The 17441-nt window shown below is 42.4% G+C and overlaps 1 protein-coding gene across 5 annotated transcripts in view; it reads left to right on the top strand.

Annotated features, from left to right (window-relative positions):
* Positions 1–17441, top strand: part of LPAR1 (lysophosphatidic acid receptor 1) — a 75779-nt gene that overhangs the window by 36958 nt on the left and 21380 nt on the right. The gene's annotated exons all lie outside the window — the stretch shown is intronic.

Here is a 17441-nt window from a genome sequence, read left to right as displayed (position 1 = left end):
AAACTGATGAAAATCCAGGACCACGAGATGTAAGGCGGTGGGTTTTTGCAGCAGTAGAGGTTTAAAACCTGTTGTAGCAGCCTATCCTGTGCAGTGTTCACCCTTTTTGCCTTTGAAGATGCCAAATGATTGCAACCTTAAAATAGTACAGGGGAGGCTCAGCCTTCCACTGAAGTACCTCTTGTCTCCTTTTTGCCACCCAAAAGGTGTTGTGTTGATTTTGCGTGTTAAACAGCACAGCATGTACCATTTGCTTAGGTCTGTAATGTTTGGCACATCTGAGTATCTGCCAATTTGCTAATACAGAAAAGTAGCATGTGAAGCATTGGTGTGCTTCAGCACACTGCTCAGGAGTTGCCTAAGCTTCAGGACTTAGAAAACAGGAAAACATGAGGCAAATATCATGGTACACTTCGGAGTCAGAAGGTTCCTGTCTTTTTGTGAATGGCTGTATTTGTTTTTTGTCTGAGGCTCCCAGTTTCCTTATGCAAAATCACAGCCTGGATACCTGGTACCATTCCCTGGTGATGTTCTTTGCAGTTTGTTCTGCTCTTTGTTGCTGCAGGTGAGTGAGCTTCAGGCAGGCAGGAATGGTGCCAGTTGTGTCCTTTTTCCACACTGTGTTCCCACTCATGAGGTCCTCCAGCATAGTACACAGGTTTCTTGGGATCCTAGTACCCCGTTATGTTGTGAAGTTGCCCTAGTAGTCCATAAATGCAACTGTACACAATCTGCAAAGCCCAGAACTTAGCCCCAGTTCTTGCTTTGTCATCCTGAATTCCATGGCTTTACACCATGACTTGTGCTTTCTAGAAGCTACTGTCTGCACAAACACGGCAGAAGGACAGTTGCAGAGATTTGATATGAGTCACTGTGTCAATTCATTTGTTAGCTTAAGAATGTACGTGTTGTTCTCTGACCTAGTGATAAGCTCTGTAACCAGAATATGAACTGTGTAGTTGACTAACCTGTTCAGCCATTGATAAGTCGTAGTCCTCCATGTCCAGCTCTTCTCTTTGGAGAAAAAGTCTCTAGGAGTTTTGCGAGGGAGGCTGTAGTGGTGGGTAAAACCTCTCCTGACTGTCTAGTGGTTTGGAAATCTGTCCCTCTCCATCTCCATGATCCGCCTTGCAAAAGGCAAGATGAGGTTAAGAACACAAAGAAAATTCAGGTTTTGCAGTCTTCTTTTTAGGAAATAGGTCCTTGTTTTCCCTTCTGAAGGAATTGATATTCATACAGCCTGTGAGGTGAAAGACTGGCTCAGACTTTAAAAAAAAAAAAAAAAAAAAAAAGTAGGTGAGAAATAGTAAGCACTTATACCAGTGCAATGCAGAGTTGTAGGAATAAATAAATAGTTACTGAATAAATAGCACGTGGCAGCTAATCCCAAGTATATATGGGATTAGAGGTGTGTATGCAGCTGCAAGGCTAGGTAGTGACTGTACCTTCTGCCGTTCTCCTACGAGCAGGGGTCACAGGGAAGGTGTACAGGCCACCCAGTGTGGCTACAACAGTAGAGGTGTACAAGGAACATAAAGCAGCCATTCTTATTCCCTAGTTAAGTACCTTATTTTTTTCCAGATATTGTTCTGGAAACGGTGGAACAACTCCAGAGATTAAGTAGCATTAGCCAAACTGAAAGGAACTCAAGTTTGGCTGCTGGTGTAGTTCAGTAATATCTCTGATTCCTTATTGGGGCTATTTGGAGTAAAATTTTTCAGGACTTCAGGTAGCACGTGTGGAAGCTTTCTTTAAAATTCAGACAGGACCTTATTTATTTCTTGTTGGTGGTGCAGTTAAATTCATTCATTGTTGTGCACACACTGCTTTAGCACCTCCTCTAATCTGCATGAAACACCATTTATAGAAACAGCATTATTTTATTAAATCTATTTGAAGAAAACAAAGGGAATCTCAAACTGTGGCACTCTTCACGCTGTATTTGGATCTTCCACTTCGGTATTATTTTGAAAAGGTGTTTATGTTTGTTTTTTCAAAGCAGTGTGGTTTCTTTGGTTGGAGGAGGTCGGTCATAGGGCTGTAGTATAAAGAAGCATCAATGCTTTCACCTCCTTACCACCTGTGAAACACAGTTGCAGGATAAAGATGGCTGGGAAACAGCTGCGGCCTTAGGGGTTTTTTTTGTGGGCTACTTTATAATTAAAAATTAAAAAACAAAACAAAAAAAAAAAAAAAAAACAAAAAAAAAAAAACACAACCTGAAGCCAAGAAACATGCCTGGGGGCAGCCACAGAAACTTTTGGGAGGTTAAATGTGCATCAGGGTGTTAAGCAGAGTGCTAGAAGAGCCATGAGAAACGTTCATGAGTTGCCATGAGCTGACCAGTGCAGTCTGTATTATTGAATTTGCACCTCCAATGGAATATTGTTGTGTGGTTCTAAGAAAAAAAAAAAAAGCTAAGCATCACTTCGAAGCGCTGGCTAGGTGATACCTCAGTTTGGAGTAGATGGTGCGGTCATCCTGTTGATCAGATGAGCATCCTGGTGCTCTGGCATTGCTTGCAGTCTGCTTGCAATTCTGGCTTAAAATTTTTACATGCAGATTTAATTTCAAGTGTTGTACTTCCTGAGTGTCTTTTTGCAAAGGTACTCAGTGTGTAATGCTGCAAGTTTATCTGCTCCAGCTTTGGGAAAGGCAGAAATGGCAGGTATTTTAGACTGCCTGGAGCAACTTGCTGAACGTTTATCTCATGCAGTCTGGCTTTTTCTGCATCAGTGAACCTCAATAACACATAGGAAAAGACCCCCTGCCTTTCTTAATGATGCAGACCGGGGTAATACATTGCTGTTTGAAGAAGAAACCAACTTTTTGCTGGAGGTGGAGAGGGGAAAGGAAAGGTTTCAGTTTATTCTTAAGATCCCTCTCCCTCCTCTCCAGCCCCACAGCTGAGCAGGGAAGGGAGCTGGTGTGTGTCAACCCACTTAGCCAGGAGGAGGCAATTCATTTTGGAGGAGAAGGAAGGTGCCTTGGGAACCAAGGAAAAACAGGGCTGGGAGTCCAAGTAAACCTATGAGCATTGGCAGAGGGAGGCAAACCAGTCCTCATCTTAGGATCTTTGTTAAAATGCTGCTCAGCCATAAGTAACCCCTTGTGATTTGGGCAGCAATGAGCTGTTCATTTAACTTTTAAACTTCCATCAGTGGGTCTTCCAAAAGTCACCCTCCTGGCCGTACTCCCAGGCAAAGCCCCACTGCTGCAAGCCGAAGATCATCTTTTCCCCTGTCCCCATCCACGCTACGTTTTGGGGGGCAGGAGGGGAAGGGAATTGACACAAGAGCTGCTTGTTTGCCAGCTGCCTAACACGGCCTGCCCTCCTCACGCCCTGCTGCCTCGCTCCAAGAGCAGAAGAGCTGCCCTGAAGCGGGTGCAGCCCTCCCGGCAGCGAAGCTGTCAGCATGTGCGGGGCGGCCGCCAGCCACCTCCGACAAGGGGGTGATTGTGTGGGGAGGGCTACGGCCGCTTGACACGCTGGCTGGAGCGGTCGGGATCTGGCACACTGCGTCATCCCACAGAGCGGGTAGGATGCTGAATCCTAGGAACAAGGCAAAAGCAGAGAACAGATTTTTTTTTTTTTTTTCCCCTTTTCATGACCTTTTGTTTTTTTTTTTTTTTTTCCTTGAGTAAAATATTTTAAACAGAAGGAAGTGATTTCAGAGTTGAGCCCTTTTTTCTTTTAACAAGGCTGCTTTTGAAATCTTTCAAAAATAACAAGGAACATAAAGCTCTTTCTCTAGAGCATGTCTTTCCTTTGCACTGGAGCTAAGGCAGGACTGATCTGTGTACTGCACATAGCCATAAAATCAGGTCTGGTTTGGCTTGCAGCTCAGTGACACTTTGCCTTTCCCCACCACTGTGTGTTACATTTAAATGAGCAATCAAGGGAACAGGAAGAAACCTAGCAGATACTGCAGCTGAAAGCTGGCATCCTCTCTTCCATCCTCCACATTTTCTTATCTTACATTTAAGGACAAAGGTAAACTGTTTTCTGGTGGAGGCCGTAGTTAGACTCTGAATGCATTTGGCTGGGCCAAATGGAGGTTTGGCCCAAAAATGAATTACAATGTCTAACTACTGTTTTAAGAAGCGGTGAAAGCACCAAAGAAGGATTTCAGAGCTCAGGCCTGGAAAAACTAGCTCTGCTCTGGATTTCCATGGCCTGGAAAAAGTAGTGAAAGGCTAGGGTCTTTTAGGTGTTCTTATATACCTGCATTTGTAGATAACTACCAGCTTAGGTTGTAAAAACAAGAGCTGTCAAATTAAGGATGGGTGTTTAATCAGCATTTAGACAGGAGAATATACGGTCTTAACTTTCCAACAGTAACAATGTGGTTAACTCTTCCTTATACCTCCATACACATCTTTGGACATTCTTCTCCACTTAGAAGTTAGACTGCAAGATTATGATACTGAGGTTTTATAACTGAATTATAAATAACAATAATAGCAACAACCCTTCTTATGTGTATTTTACCAATCCTTACAATTAGCCTTCTGTGTTTGGAGAGTTCTCAATGGTGTTTAGCCAAAATTGCACATGCGTGTTGAGCCGAACACCATAGCTACCCCCCAGGACGTAGGGAGAGTAAACAATGAATTCATGATTGCTTACCCTTTATGTTCCTGAGAACTAAAAAGGTTCTTAGGCCTTTTCTGTCTGTAAGAACATACACTTTGTTTGGAGGAATGTGGTTTATTCTGTAAGATTTGGAAATTAATGTGAGCACAGATAAAAAAGTGAAGGTTCTTTTTGTATAAACTGTTTTGATTTAAAGGAGTCTTACTGTGTTTGAAGACAGTCCCTTATAACAAAGCCATAAATGCAAGGAAAACATCTGGAATTTCAGTATAAACATCTGGAAGGGTAGAACTGCTCAGCAACATCTTTCTTCCTGCCCTCTCTTTCTGCCACAGTTATGAATTGCACAAGAAACTTATTTTTGTACGTCTGTAGCTTTTCTTTCACAACCAGGTACCAAACAGGGATAGAAAGCAGAAAATAACAAAGGTAATGCATGTGAGTGTCAACATTTGCTATAGACAGATAGTTAAAGCAAACAAAGTGCTTTAACGATAACTTCAGTTGTTCTGGTGATTGACTGATATGCAGCATTTAATTCCAATATCAAAAACATTATGTTCTATGGAGGCAAATGTTTTAAAAGATGCTTTCAATATCTATGGTGTCTATTCTGGCATGTAGTCTGCATCTTTTCCCGCTTCTTTCCCTCATGCAGTAAGAGCACTTGATTTTCAGTAGAAAATAAAAAGACTGTGAAATAGTGCTACAACCTGAACGACAGCACCCTGTGTTTTGCCAGAGGCATGTCTTTATTTCCATACATTTCATGTAGTGTCAGGTGGTTAAGTGGGTTGGGCTATCATCATCGGCTCCTGAATCATAAGGCTTTGACCTACCTAAGCCGTATTAACTAACTGTATTTCACCAGTTACCAAGTAAGTAGTCCTGGGCTGAGATGAAGATGATCTTGTCTAGACAGAGCTTGGTTATGTCATCACTTGAACCTCAGCAGACCTTCCCTGCCCACAGAAAGCTATTCTGGTAGGCCAAAGCAAATATCAGCCCTGGTAGCACAAAGGAACTGACAAGAGTATCTTTTGGAGTAGCCAGGGTTTAACTCTGAGCCCTGTTACTGGAAGAAGACAACTTCACCTACTCACTGCCTCCCTGAAGAGCCCTGCTGGAATGAAGAGAGCCGAGCTCTCCAGAAGCGTTTTCCCTGAAATGACTGAAAATAAGGATGTCTTCTTAGCTTGGAGATGTCCTTCCACCAGGTAGCAGTGGCCCCACTTGGAGAAGAGCAGCATCCAGTTGGGTTTCTTCCTCGACATTACTACGCTTTCCTTAGAGAGCTAGGCTGGGCAGTGAGATCAGGCTGGAGTTCAGATGAAAGCAGCACACATCACAGCTTCTTCTCTGGAAGTGGGGGAGTGTGAAGCTGTAAATTCTGAGTTACCCTGTGGCAAGCATGGGGGGCTTGCTCAGAGTCACCAGCCCTGCCTGACCCCTGCATCACACTAATGTCACTTGTGTATTGATTTAGTCCTGACGGAAAAACAGGGCAATAAACTCTGGAACTGGCGCTGGCAATACGAGTCTGAGCATCAATGACTTTCTGTTCTAGCACACAGGGTGCAGTTATGTGCAGTCCCAGTGTTTTTAGATAAGTATATTTTAAAAGTGCATAAACTGTGAATTTAACCCACAGTCGAGTAAATTGGGAAGTTGTGGCTGATGGCTGTAGTCTAAATGGAGCACTCCTCATAGAGTTTATAAGATTAATTGTTATTATCATTGTATGGAGAGGGAAGCTTTATAATGAGTGCTTTCGGAGCTGCAGTGTGACAGCAATACTTTCAAGCTGTATCATCAAATGTTTGCATGAAGAAGTGAAATCTTCATTAAAATTATTCTATAAGATTGTTTTTTACAGCACACCTTATCCTACAGGATTTTGGATATTCTTCTCTTTTCTTAGTGGAAGTCCTTAAAAGTAGTTGTGATTGCTCCTTGGAGGAAAACAACACATACAGTTTGGGGTGAGGGTGGCTTCCAGAGCTTGCTGTCACTACTTAGAAGGTATTATCTTTTTTTTTTTTCCCCCATGCATCTTAATGACATTTTGGTATTGACTTAGAAAAACAGTGTGCTCTCAGCTTGCAAGTAGGTGAAGCGGAATGGAAGTCTTCATATTATTGCTTATATTTGTTAGAAGATTTCATTGTGAAATCATGCAGATTTAATTACAAAAAATAGAATTTTCATTATGTCTGTTATCAATAATGAATGGAATAATATTTTTATGTTCGTACATGTAAATGTATTCTTATTTTCTTGATAAATACAACTTGATTACTATATTAGACAGATCTAGCACTGTTTTAGAAATGGAAGACAAATTTTTGCAGAGGATTATTAAAAATCAGGTAGTTACATTTCACCAGCAAAATGGCTTTCTGCTTTCAGTTAAAATAATGGAGGCATGAATACTTGCTAAGGATCTAAATTGTAATCTGTACGTAATTATTCAGTCATTGGAGTGTGCCTTAAATTTAAGACCCTTTGAACTTGCATAGGATCTCTCTTGCCTGCTTGGTTTTTTCATGCTGCTAGTAAAAGCAATACTATGTGTGCTCTCTGACACTTAGTGTGTCTCTCTAAATCTCACTCACTGATCAATTTTATTGTCAGTTATAGTCCTCAAATGAATTCCAGTTGATCTTACTGAGTTTTGTCTAGTAACCCCAACCCAAATCTCTTCCCAGTACTGCTTGTCTGGTGAGGATATTGAAAGGAAAAAAAAAATAAGGAAGCACAGCATCTGGAAATTACACTGTGGTCAGTTTGTGTGATAAACTTCATAAGTAGCTTTCTTTTTTTCAAAACAAGCCCACAGAAGCTCTCTTTGCTGAAGCAGAAGTTATTGGTGCCTTGGATCCAGGCAGCTCTTCCTCTGAACCCGGAGCATGGTCGGGTGTGTTGGGAGTTTTGATCCAAATGTTTTGCTTAATTTATTCACTGACTCTCCCAATTAAATTTCTTGCATCCCTAGCTAACGCTGATATATCCCTGGTAACTGTATTTTCTCTAAAGTATTCCAGGTATCCCTGTGTAATTCATTGCTTCACCCTGGGGAAACTGGAAGTTTCCCCCTTCTTTCCCCCTTCAGTTAAGAATAAGTATTATTTATTTTCGTTTGGGATCCTTTGAAACTGTGCTTTGAGGAACTTCCATCATTTCCCAAGGCAGGAATGTGGTTTTATTTTATTTTTGAAGGGGGAAAATCCCTCTAGTAAATTCATTCCTTTATAAATAATGGAAATGAGGCCTTGTTTAATAAAAGTCTTTCCCCTGACTTCAGTATAATTTATTACCTTTTCAGGGAAGAAATAAATTCAAAGGGCAAAGGAAAGCTCTCTACATTCTTCTAAGAAAGGCCAGACATGGATAAACCCTGAGTAGTTCTTGGTTTGTACTCACGTTCAGCTTTTGATTTAAAAAAAAAAAAAAAAAATTATAATTGCTTGCATAGGTTGACTCATGTTTCCAAAAGGCTTCTAGATATGAATTGCAATCGTAAAAGTAGGTATGCTCCTCAACAAGGCTAAGGGAATTTATTTTTATTTTTCTTTACGAATAACAGGATTTGGAAATCACTCCCTTACCCCCAGGAAATAGAATCCAACCTTTGCTGTTGGAGCCAGGTGAAATAACAGACTGCTGGCTAAGGAGTGAAATTCATTTAGTGAAAATCCACACTGCACCAAAATAAGTTAGTACCATATCTTGCTCTGCTGCCCAACTCTATTCGGCAGTACTACATCCAAGAGTGAGTACTCATCAACATGGGCTTCTCCAAAATAGTGAAGATGAGGATGTGTTGTGGGACATTTGCTCTAACCCAGAGGTCTGGGTAAACTTGGAGAAAAACTGAAGGTCCAGGGTAGAAACTGTTAACAAGGAAAAAATTTGAAAATCAGAGTGTGGAGGAAGACTTACATGTAAAATGTCAACACATGACCAAGACCTACTGATCTCAGGCTTTTTGAGCTGATTTTTATGGAACAGAAGATGGGAATCTATCCTTTAGAAGAGGCAACAATAATGCTTTTGTAAAATGGCTGCTTGCAAGATAACATTTTTGTCCTCTAGAAAGCACATAGTTGCATGGGGAGTTTGGTTCTAAATGTTTTGCTTAATTTCTTAGTGACTCTCTGGGTTAAGTTTCTTGCATCCTCAGCTAAAATTGATTCAACCCTGGTAAATGTTAAAGCAAAGCATTTGCAGTCTGAAAGATTGCAGGTCATGTTCATGTCCAGCTACTGGCTTGTGTTTCATCTTTGAGATACCGTTTGTCCTTCCTATGTTTCAGCGAAAACAGCTCAAATGCTAAGCCAAACTTGCAGATAGACCTCAGCTGCAGAAACTACATGAACAAAAATGCCAGCTGTTAACTTGTCACATTGCAAAACTGCATTCAGTGAGGCACTGAACAATCATTTGTTTCCACCAGTGGAAAACACTGAGAACAAGAGACTGTTTTGTGGGAGAGGAAAAGTGCTGCTCCTTCTTGTGTGTTGCTTCATTGCACATGAGCAGTGTGAGTAAGTATTCTGGGTTGCCTGTTTTTCTGGGGTAATCTGTGAAAACAGAAGAATACCATTTTAAACCCCAAATTATTTTTGCCTTTATAGTTTCAATGAAACTATGGCTCTTAACATACAAGCACAAAGGTATTACCTGTGGAGAAGCTTGCTGAGACATTTGAGGTAGAGCAGCTGGTCAGTGGGATGGGAAATGTCTGGCAGTGAGTGATAGCCTTCAGACAACAGCCTTTGTGCCTCCCTCCTTCTAGTCTCAGCATGAAAGTGTGTTCAAGGAAAAGGCTTAGTTTGTGCATTTTTTTGATAAATGTGTTTTGAACCTGAATGTGAAAGAAAAATGTGATTCTGAGGTTTTCTGGTTCTGGCTTTATTAGCAGAACACCTTCCTCTACCTGTTTCATGCAGCTGGGGATGATGTTGCTCAGCTCACAGGTGGAATGCTTTCTTTTTTCTTTTTTCTTTCGGACAAAGGTTTTGTGGGTTTGTTTTGTTTTGTTTTCCTTTTTTCCCCAGCCCTTCCATGAGTAAGTTTGTGACACGTTTACAGATTTGATGCCCTTTAAAACTGAAAGCAACAACAGCAATAGAAAATCCCCATGCTTTCCGCAGTTCTCATTTGGGAAACCTTCATGCCACCCTTCCATTTTGCTCAGCCTAAAAAAGTCTCCTGAAGTTAATCTTGTATCCACATGAAGAAATGCTGATACTGCGTTCAAGTGTGCTTCTTCTGTATGTGGCAGCTCCACTGGCAGACATGTCCTTTCTTGTCAATGCCTGAAGAGCAGGTAGAAGAACTCAGAGCTTGTATGGAATGGCCATGAGACTTCAGAAGCCATGACATCATTTGTTAAGTCTGAAGCATTTATTTTCTGTGCTCAAGTGTTGTCCATAAGTCTGTGCTACTATATAGAATCATAGAATACCAGACTGGAAGGGACCTCAAGGATCATCTGGTCCAACATTTCTTGGTAAAAGCACAATCTAGACAAGATGGCCCAGCGCCTTGTCCAGCTGAATCTTAAAAGTGTCCATTCTTGGGGAATCCACCACTCTTCAGCAGAGATTATTCCAGTGTTTGATTTTTCTCATTGTGAAAAATTTTCCTCTAGTGTCTAATCGGAATCTCCTCAGGAATAACTTGTACCCACTACCCCTGGTCTTTTCCACGTAACTCCTTGTAAAAAGGGAGTCCCTATCTTCTGTGTAGCCACCCTTTAAATACTAGAACATGGTGATAAGTTTCCCCTATGACTTCTCTTCTCAAGGCTGAATAAACCCTGTTCTCTCAGGCTTTCCTCACACAAGAGTCTTCCCAGTCCCTTGATCATCTTAGCGGACCTCCTCTGGACCCTCTCCAGCCTGTCCACATTTTTTTTTGTATAGTGGGGACCAAAAATGAACACAGCATTGCAGGTGTGGCCTGACAAGTCCTGAGTAGAGTGGGATAATGACTTATTTAGCTCTTCGGGTGATGCCCTTGTTGATGCAGCCCAGCATCCCATTGATTTTCTTTGCCACTGCAGCACACTCTTCACTCCTATTGAGCTTGTTGTCCACCAGGACCCCCAGGTCCCTTTCCACAGAGCTGTTCCCCAGCAGGGTAGATCCCAGCCTGTGCTGTACTCCTGGATTATGTTTTCGCAGGTGCAAGACCTTACACTTGGCCTTGTTGAACTTCACAAGGTTCTTGGTAGCCCACTGTGCCAGCCTATCCAGATCTTCCTGCAGGGTGGCTCTCCCTTCTAAAGTGTCCACTTCCCCACTCAGTTTGGTGTCATCAGCGAACTTCATCAAGGTACACTTGATCTCATTATCCAGATCACTTACAAAGATATTAAATAGCATTGGGCCCAATATCAATCCCTGGGGGACCCCACTTGTGACAGGTTGCCAGTTTGAAGGGGAAGTATTTCCCACCACCCTCTGGGTGCAACCTGCCAGCCAGTTCCCCACCCACTGCGCACCCCACTTGTCTAGATCGTTTCTCTAGGAGAAGGCCATGGGGAACTGTGTCAAAAGCCTTAGAGAAATCCAGGTAGGCAGTGTCCACTGATCACCCCATATCATCTGAGCAGGTAACTTTGTTGTGGAAAGCAACGAGGTTTGTCAAGCATGATTTGCCCTTAATGAAGCACCAGAACAAGGGGAACTACCATAAGTGAAAATACTGGGCCTCCAGGCCCACTGGCAAACAGGAGGTGTTCGAATGCCCAGGGATGAGTGCTTTGAAGTTTGTGGGCAGGCTGACCTTAAGTTCTACAACTGCAAAAGTCAGGATTTCATCTGCAAAACTGTCCCAGACATACCTGCCACAGGGCTGGCTATCTGCTGCTGTGGCCTGATGTTAGGAGAGCAGCCTCTGTGTGTTACGGTGGGTTGAAATAGTAATTCCTTGATGTTGGCATTAAAAGCCTATGAGGTTACTTTAAAAAAAAAAAAAATGTTCAGATAAGTTTGAGGAAAGTTAGAGTGCAATTGTGTTGCATTTCTTTGTGTTGGAATAAGAGCTATCTGCCTGGGTCTTTCTGCTTGAAAAAAAGTACTTGATATGTGAGTACAAATTTGCTAATATAACCATAGATATGCAAGGACAGTTACGATTTTTAAAATATTTTCCTTCATGAAAGAAGTCATCATTTCCTGAAGAAGGAGAGAATTTAGCTGTTACAAGCAAGAGAAGCTGCTGAGCTCCTGCATTTATCTTCTTTTCATAGAAATAGTTTCCTCTGACCCTGGACTCAGTACCTTCCTTGTTCTCCTAAAAGCAGTTTTGGGAGCTGTTTCCCATCTTCTGATATTAATGTAACCTCAGAAAGAACTTGTTCTGACATATGGCATTGATAATTCTTGTCTTTCTTTGAAGTTGCTGCTAAGTACCCACTATTTAGTTTTCCAGAAGTACAAGTAGTAACGTAGAGATTATCTTTCCAAGCAGAAGGTGTGTATATAGAGAGAAAGAAGAAAAGCTCATAACAGGAAAATTGAAGAAAATTTCTAGATATATTAAATGGATTTAGATATGTAACTGGATTTCCCTGATGATGTGTTGGATTTTCTTAAAGTTGGTTATCTTCATAAATTACCAAAATAAACATGTAATGACATATTTTCTACCATAATTGTATCCTGCTTATAGAAAAGGGTGCAATGGAAACTGTGTTCACTCTTCCCGAATTGGAGTGGTTGTGCTAACACCCCAGAACAGGCCTGGGTACCACACCAGGAACCTGGCATCGCCCACCCCTCTCCCCTGGGACACACCGCCCCTCACAGCCCTCCTGCTTCAGTGCCAATGCTGTCGCACGTGCATTTCAGTCAACTCCCATGAATGGGGAGGAAAAATTTCTACATAGTTACAAAAAAAAATGTTTCATTTCAAACCTTGAACATATGAGGAACAGGCTGTTTTTTTATTTATCTCTTCAGCTGGCATGCAGAGTGAGGAGTCTGGTGAATAACAGTATTAAAAAGTCAGTCATGTCCCTATTAGTCAGCAGCTGGTGCTACAAGGTCTACTTTTGATACAGGCAGGTTATACTAGCACAGCCATGAGTTTGGGTATGTACTTCAAGCAATGAGGTGTCTACCTTCAGGTTACAACCATTTGATGGTGAAATATATTTCTTTCAATACATAGTAAGAAACTGTCAACTTTAAGTGATATGTAAAACAGCCCTTTGCTCTCGGTTAATTGGGAAAGGGGCTACAAAGAATCACTTAACTCCAGGCTGTGAAAAGCCTCATGGATGGGGTAGAGCACAGGCTGAAGGATAAAGTCATGTCTTCTCTGCAAATAGAAATGCATAACAGCTCCTGTCTGCTCGTACCATGCTGTAGAAAGGAGGGTGGGAATGATGTGTGGTTTCTAACCCCTAGTTGCACACATCAGGACAGAAATTTGTGATAGAAAAGTTGCCTGTCTTGATCTAGCAGATCTGCAAAGTGTGTCTGCTAGTGTTTGATGTTCAAAGTCATGTCAGCACGGCACACCATGTTCTGGTTGCTCCTCTGGAGGCAGGTAGTGAAATGGAGTTCAGTGCTGTCCAGTTCATTTCCCAGGAGATCCCTTGCCTTTACCATGCATGTGCCCAAGAAAAAAAAAAAAAAAAAAAAAAAAAGTAAGGATAGTGTGGAAGCCAAAATATACGAAGGGGACTGCCCTTCCGCCCTATAAAAGGTAGTGTGGTTTTAGTTTACAGTGGATGATTTCTGAAGTTATGTCAATGCAGAGAAATACTTGGCTCTTTAAATTCTGAATCAAAACCTTTTGCTCTGTCTTGGTTTCCTACAGACATTATCCAGTCTCCCCTCCCCAGCAACTCTCATTTACATGCTGCTGCACACAAAAGCAAGTGATGTGTATTCCTTGGAGTTCTTATTTAAAGTACCTTTTGAGCTTCCCAATCACATATTAACAGTTTGCAACTTTAAAACTGTGCCCTTCCTGCTCCCTGGAGGAGTGGTGGACTGCATCTGAGGAGACCAAAGTCTATTCCTCTACCTTAAGGCAAGAGGTGAACATAGTATCTTGTGGTCCTGCTGACATCCTCAGGTGTTTCATTCTCATCCTCCCTGTGAGACTGTGTCCTGGGTTGAGTGAGTGGTGGGGTTTTTTGGTGGCAGGGGAGGGGGCTATAGGGGCGGCCCCCTGTGAGAAGCTTCTTGAAGCTCCCCCAGCTCCAAGTCAGCTCCACTTCTGTTTGGAAACTGAGCCCATCAGCTGTGCCTCTGCAATAATGTATTTAAGAAAGGACCTAGTAATGAGCAGTCAGACTTGTGAGGAGGAGTTGCTGCAGCTGCATGAACACTAAGGTCAGTGGAGGAACAGAGGAAGAAAGGAGGGGGGAGGTGTGCCGGAGCAGAGACCCCCCTGTATCCTGTGGGGAGACGGCAGGGCGGCCCCCCCTGCCACCCATGGAGATCTACGGTGGAGCAGACACTGATTTATGGCCTCTGGCTTCCACTGGTTGATCAAGGTGCTGTGCCCGAAGAAGGCCGGGGTCTCATGGGAAAAGGTAGCCCTGCTGCTGTAATTCAGCACTGGGAGGATTGCAGCATGCAGGGGTGTCCGACATCAAAAATGAAGAATCATATCCCAGAAAAATGTTCTAACTAAAATTCTTGTTCTGAAGATGATGATAATTCATATTAGAGAAAATGAGATAACTCTTACTGTCAGGTGAGAGTGGAAAAAATGCAGTACCATGGTCACTGAAGCTGATACACTGTGTATGTTGTCAAATACAGAAGAAATTGACATTTCTGATAATGCTTGTGTAGTTTCTGGAACTTGTGCTAGTGCTCCATGACAATTTATGAATTTATTTCAACAATGCATCTTTTGGAAGTATCTTTTGTAATATACAGCAGTGGAATGTATTTATCATTCCTTAAACAGATCACAATTTTTTTTTTTATTACTGTTGCAATATACATGCTTGTTATATAACATAGCGAAATGGGAAATGACGCATACTGACTTTTTGCTTGCTCTGCTTTTGTTCTGGTGTCAGAATAGAGGGTGATCTGCAGGATTTAGCTCTGAAAACATGAGGATCTGGGGCTTTCTTCCTTTTTCTTTCTCAGGCAAACTACAGACTTAAGGAGACATCTGTTGACAAAACCTGTCAGTCCCAGGTGAAGAGAGAAGATAGAGACTCCCCGAGAAAGCTGCTAATCCAGCAGCTGGCTCTGGTTCCTCCTCCCTAGGTTTCAGCCTCCTGCCTGCACCATCCCCATCCCCAGGGATGGTGCTCACCTCTACACCGCTGGGACAAGAGGTGCACAAAACGGTCACCTGCAAAAACTCCCTCTCCTGCTCGGCCCCTTGACGTCAATCTGCATGTCCCTATTGCACATTTTTGCATTTTGCAACTGATTGCCCGGAGAGCCTTTGCCTCAGATGTGAGCAATGTTGTGGGATGTAGGTGTAGGGGTGCTGGGCACTGAGGGATCATCACTTGCTGCTTGCTTGCTGCCTGAAGCTCAGCCTTGTGGTCAGGCGTTGCCTTACAATTGCATTTGGGATTTACTCTCCTTCAACGAGACAATAATATCAGAGTGTGTTTTACCATAACATCCTTCCTATTGCTGTCACACCAAAAAAGAAAAAATAAAGATAAAGCGAATGCATATTGGTTAATAGGCTGGATGGCTTCTGTAGACCGTGGGGATTAAAAATAGTCCTTCACTGAGGATAATCAGCATCTAATCCTTGGCTGTTTAGCCAGTGTTCTGCATGAAATGAGTTGTGCTGGTTTCTGTCTTTCTAGCAGAAAAACTTGGCTTGGTTCAGTCTAGAGTGAGGAGGGGACAATTTAAATAAACAAACAAAGCAAACTAGTTAGCTGGAAATAGTTAATGTATCATTCTTTGGATGAACACTTCAGCTTTCAGTCTATTAATCCATCAGATACCGGAGTGCTACATTCAACATGTGCTGCTGTGTGGTGGTGTTAAAGAGCAGAAGGCTTTCAGATACACAGCACTGGCCTTGCGTTCCCCACCGAGTAAGCATGAGAGGTGTGTATAAAGCCATCTGCACTCAAGAAATGTGACCTTTTAAGCACATTCCAGAGAACACAGTAGTGATTGATGCTGTTTCCCGTGAGATTTGCCTTTTATTTAAATTTTTTTGATTCTTCACTCGCCCTCCCTTTCCCCTCCCTTTCTTCCCGTCTCTCCACTCCCTTTATTTATAACTTTATCTCTGTGACTTTGCTCCCATTCAGCTGGCAGGCAGGAGCCGCACCTCTGAGCCAGCCCAGCTGACAGGATGGTACGTGGGAGCGTGAGCTGTGAGAGGATGCCACGTGGCCATCACAGCCCGAACCACCCTGTCCCACAGCACCAGTGGCCCCATTTCAGGTGCCTCTGAGGCAGACTGGGCTGCTGGGCTCTCCTGGCTCGTGCTGTGGCAGAGAAATGCAATTCTAGGCCTCCTTCCAGTAAACACAGCGTAGCCAACTTCCTCCAAACCATTGTCGTAGGCATAGAGGTTTACTCCTGGGAAAAGAGCAATTTTTTTTTTCCTGATTTTTGGAACCAGGCTATGAAATGGAAGAAGCATTTGTTGCATTTTTACCCTGACAGTGGCAATACCATGTTTTTTCCAGTGTGCAGTGAAAATAGATGTATGTAAGCTGTAAGAGCAGATCTAATCAAACTGCTTGTTATTGGTAACATGCATTGAGGATTTAACCTCTTACATTTCTTTCATGGAAATGGATGTTGCTTTTACAAGCAAACATGATTTAATTAACAGGGAGCTCTTAATTCACTGTGGTTTTGCTGAATTGTTTATGTTTTTTTTTCTAGTTTTTGAAATGTTTCAGGGTTGGTGTTTTTTTTGTTTTTTCTGAAACTGCCTGTTTCACACTCTGCAGCCCATCTGCAAGTTGCCTACATTCAGAAGAAATTCTGAATTCCCTAGAAACTTTGAGTTCCTAAAAATTAAAACTTTTAAAGTAAATTTAAATCTTCCATTAATTTTGGCTATGGAACTTTAAAATTTCTCCCTTGAAAGGTTTAGAAAATAGTACAATTAAATATTCACCATTAAGCCCTCTTGCTGATTTATCTTTCTGACTGATGGAGAGAACTACCTCATCGGGGGGAGTACTGAGTACTGTGCAGACCTGGGTAGGCAGGCATTTGCTTCTCTGTCTGGTCAGGTCCAAGGGACAGAGGCACCGAGGTGTAACAGAGCCTGCTGCCCTTGGCCACTGGCCGTCACAGGTTGTTTTACTGTTGCTGCTGAGATTTTGGGGGTTTGGGGGTGGAGTTTCTTGCCTTGAGTAGCTCCCTCTGGGTCCAGCAGAGCCCACAGAACCCATGCAGGGTTGTGGCATGTTCTTCTGCACTGTAGTGGTTAGAGATGCAGAGGATACATTTTCTTCCAGGCTCCCCAAAATTTTGCTTGTTCTAGGAAGACTATAACCCCTCCTCAGTGCTCTGGAAACCCAACACCAAGAAGATACTTTTAAAAAAAATATATATATTTTAACCTAGTTGTCACATACTTCCAATTCCTAAATTCAGGACCTGACTGAGCATCAGTAGTTAAAAAAAAATAGATTGCACAGCAATAATGACCGGTCAAGTCTTGATCCAGAAAGAAATTGTGCTTGTTTGAGTATTTCCCTTTGAGAGGAATGTTCAGCCACAGAAGTAGTAATTTTCCAGGATGTAGTGCACATAACAGTGCCTCAAATTTCCAACATCTCCTCCATTTAAAACAAGTTGAGAGAGCTGGATCCAGAGTTGACTGAAGCATAAGTTCTGCATTTGGCTGTGTT

Source organism: Tyto alba, unplaced genomic scaffold (assembly GCF_018691265.1).
Source record: "Tyto alba isolate M040663 unplaced genomic scaffold, T.alba_DEE_v4.0 Super-Scaffold_13, whole genome shotgun sequence".
NCBI classification, from domain to species: domain Eukaryota; kingdom Metazoa; phylum Chordata; class Aves; order Strigiformes; family Tytonidae; genus Tyto; species Tyto alba.
Note: the sequence above shows the minus strand (reverse complement) of the source record. Positions and strands in the feature narration are given on the sequence as shown.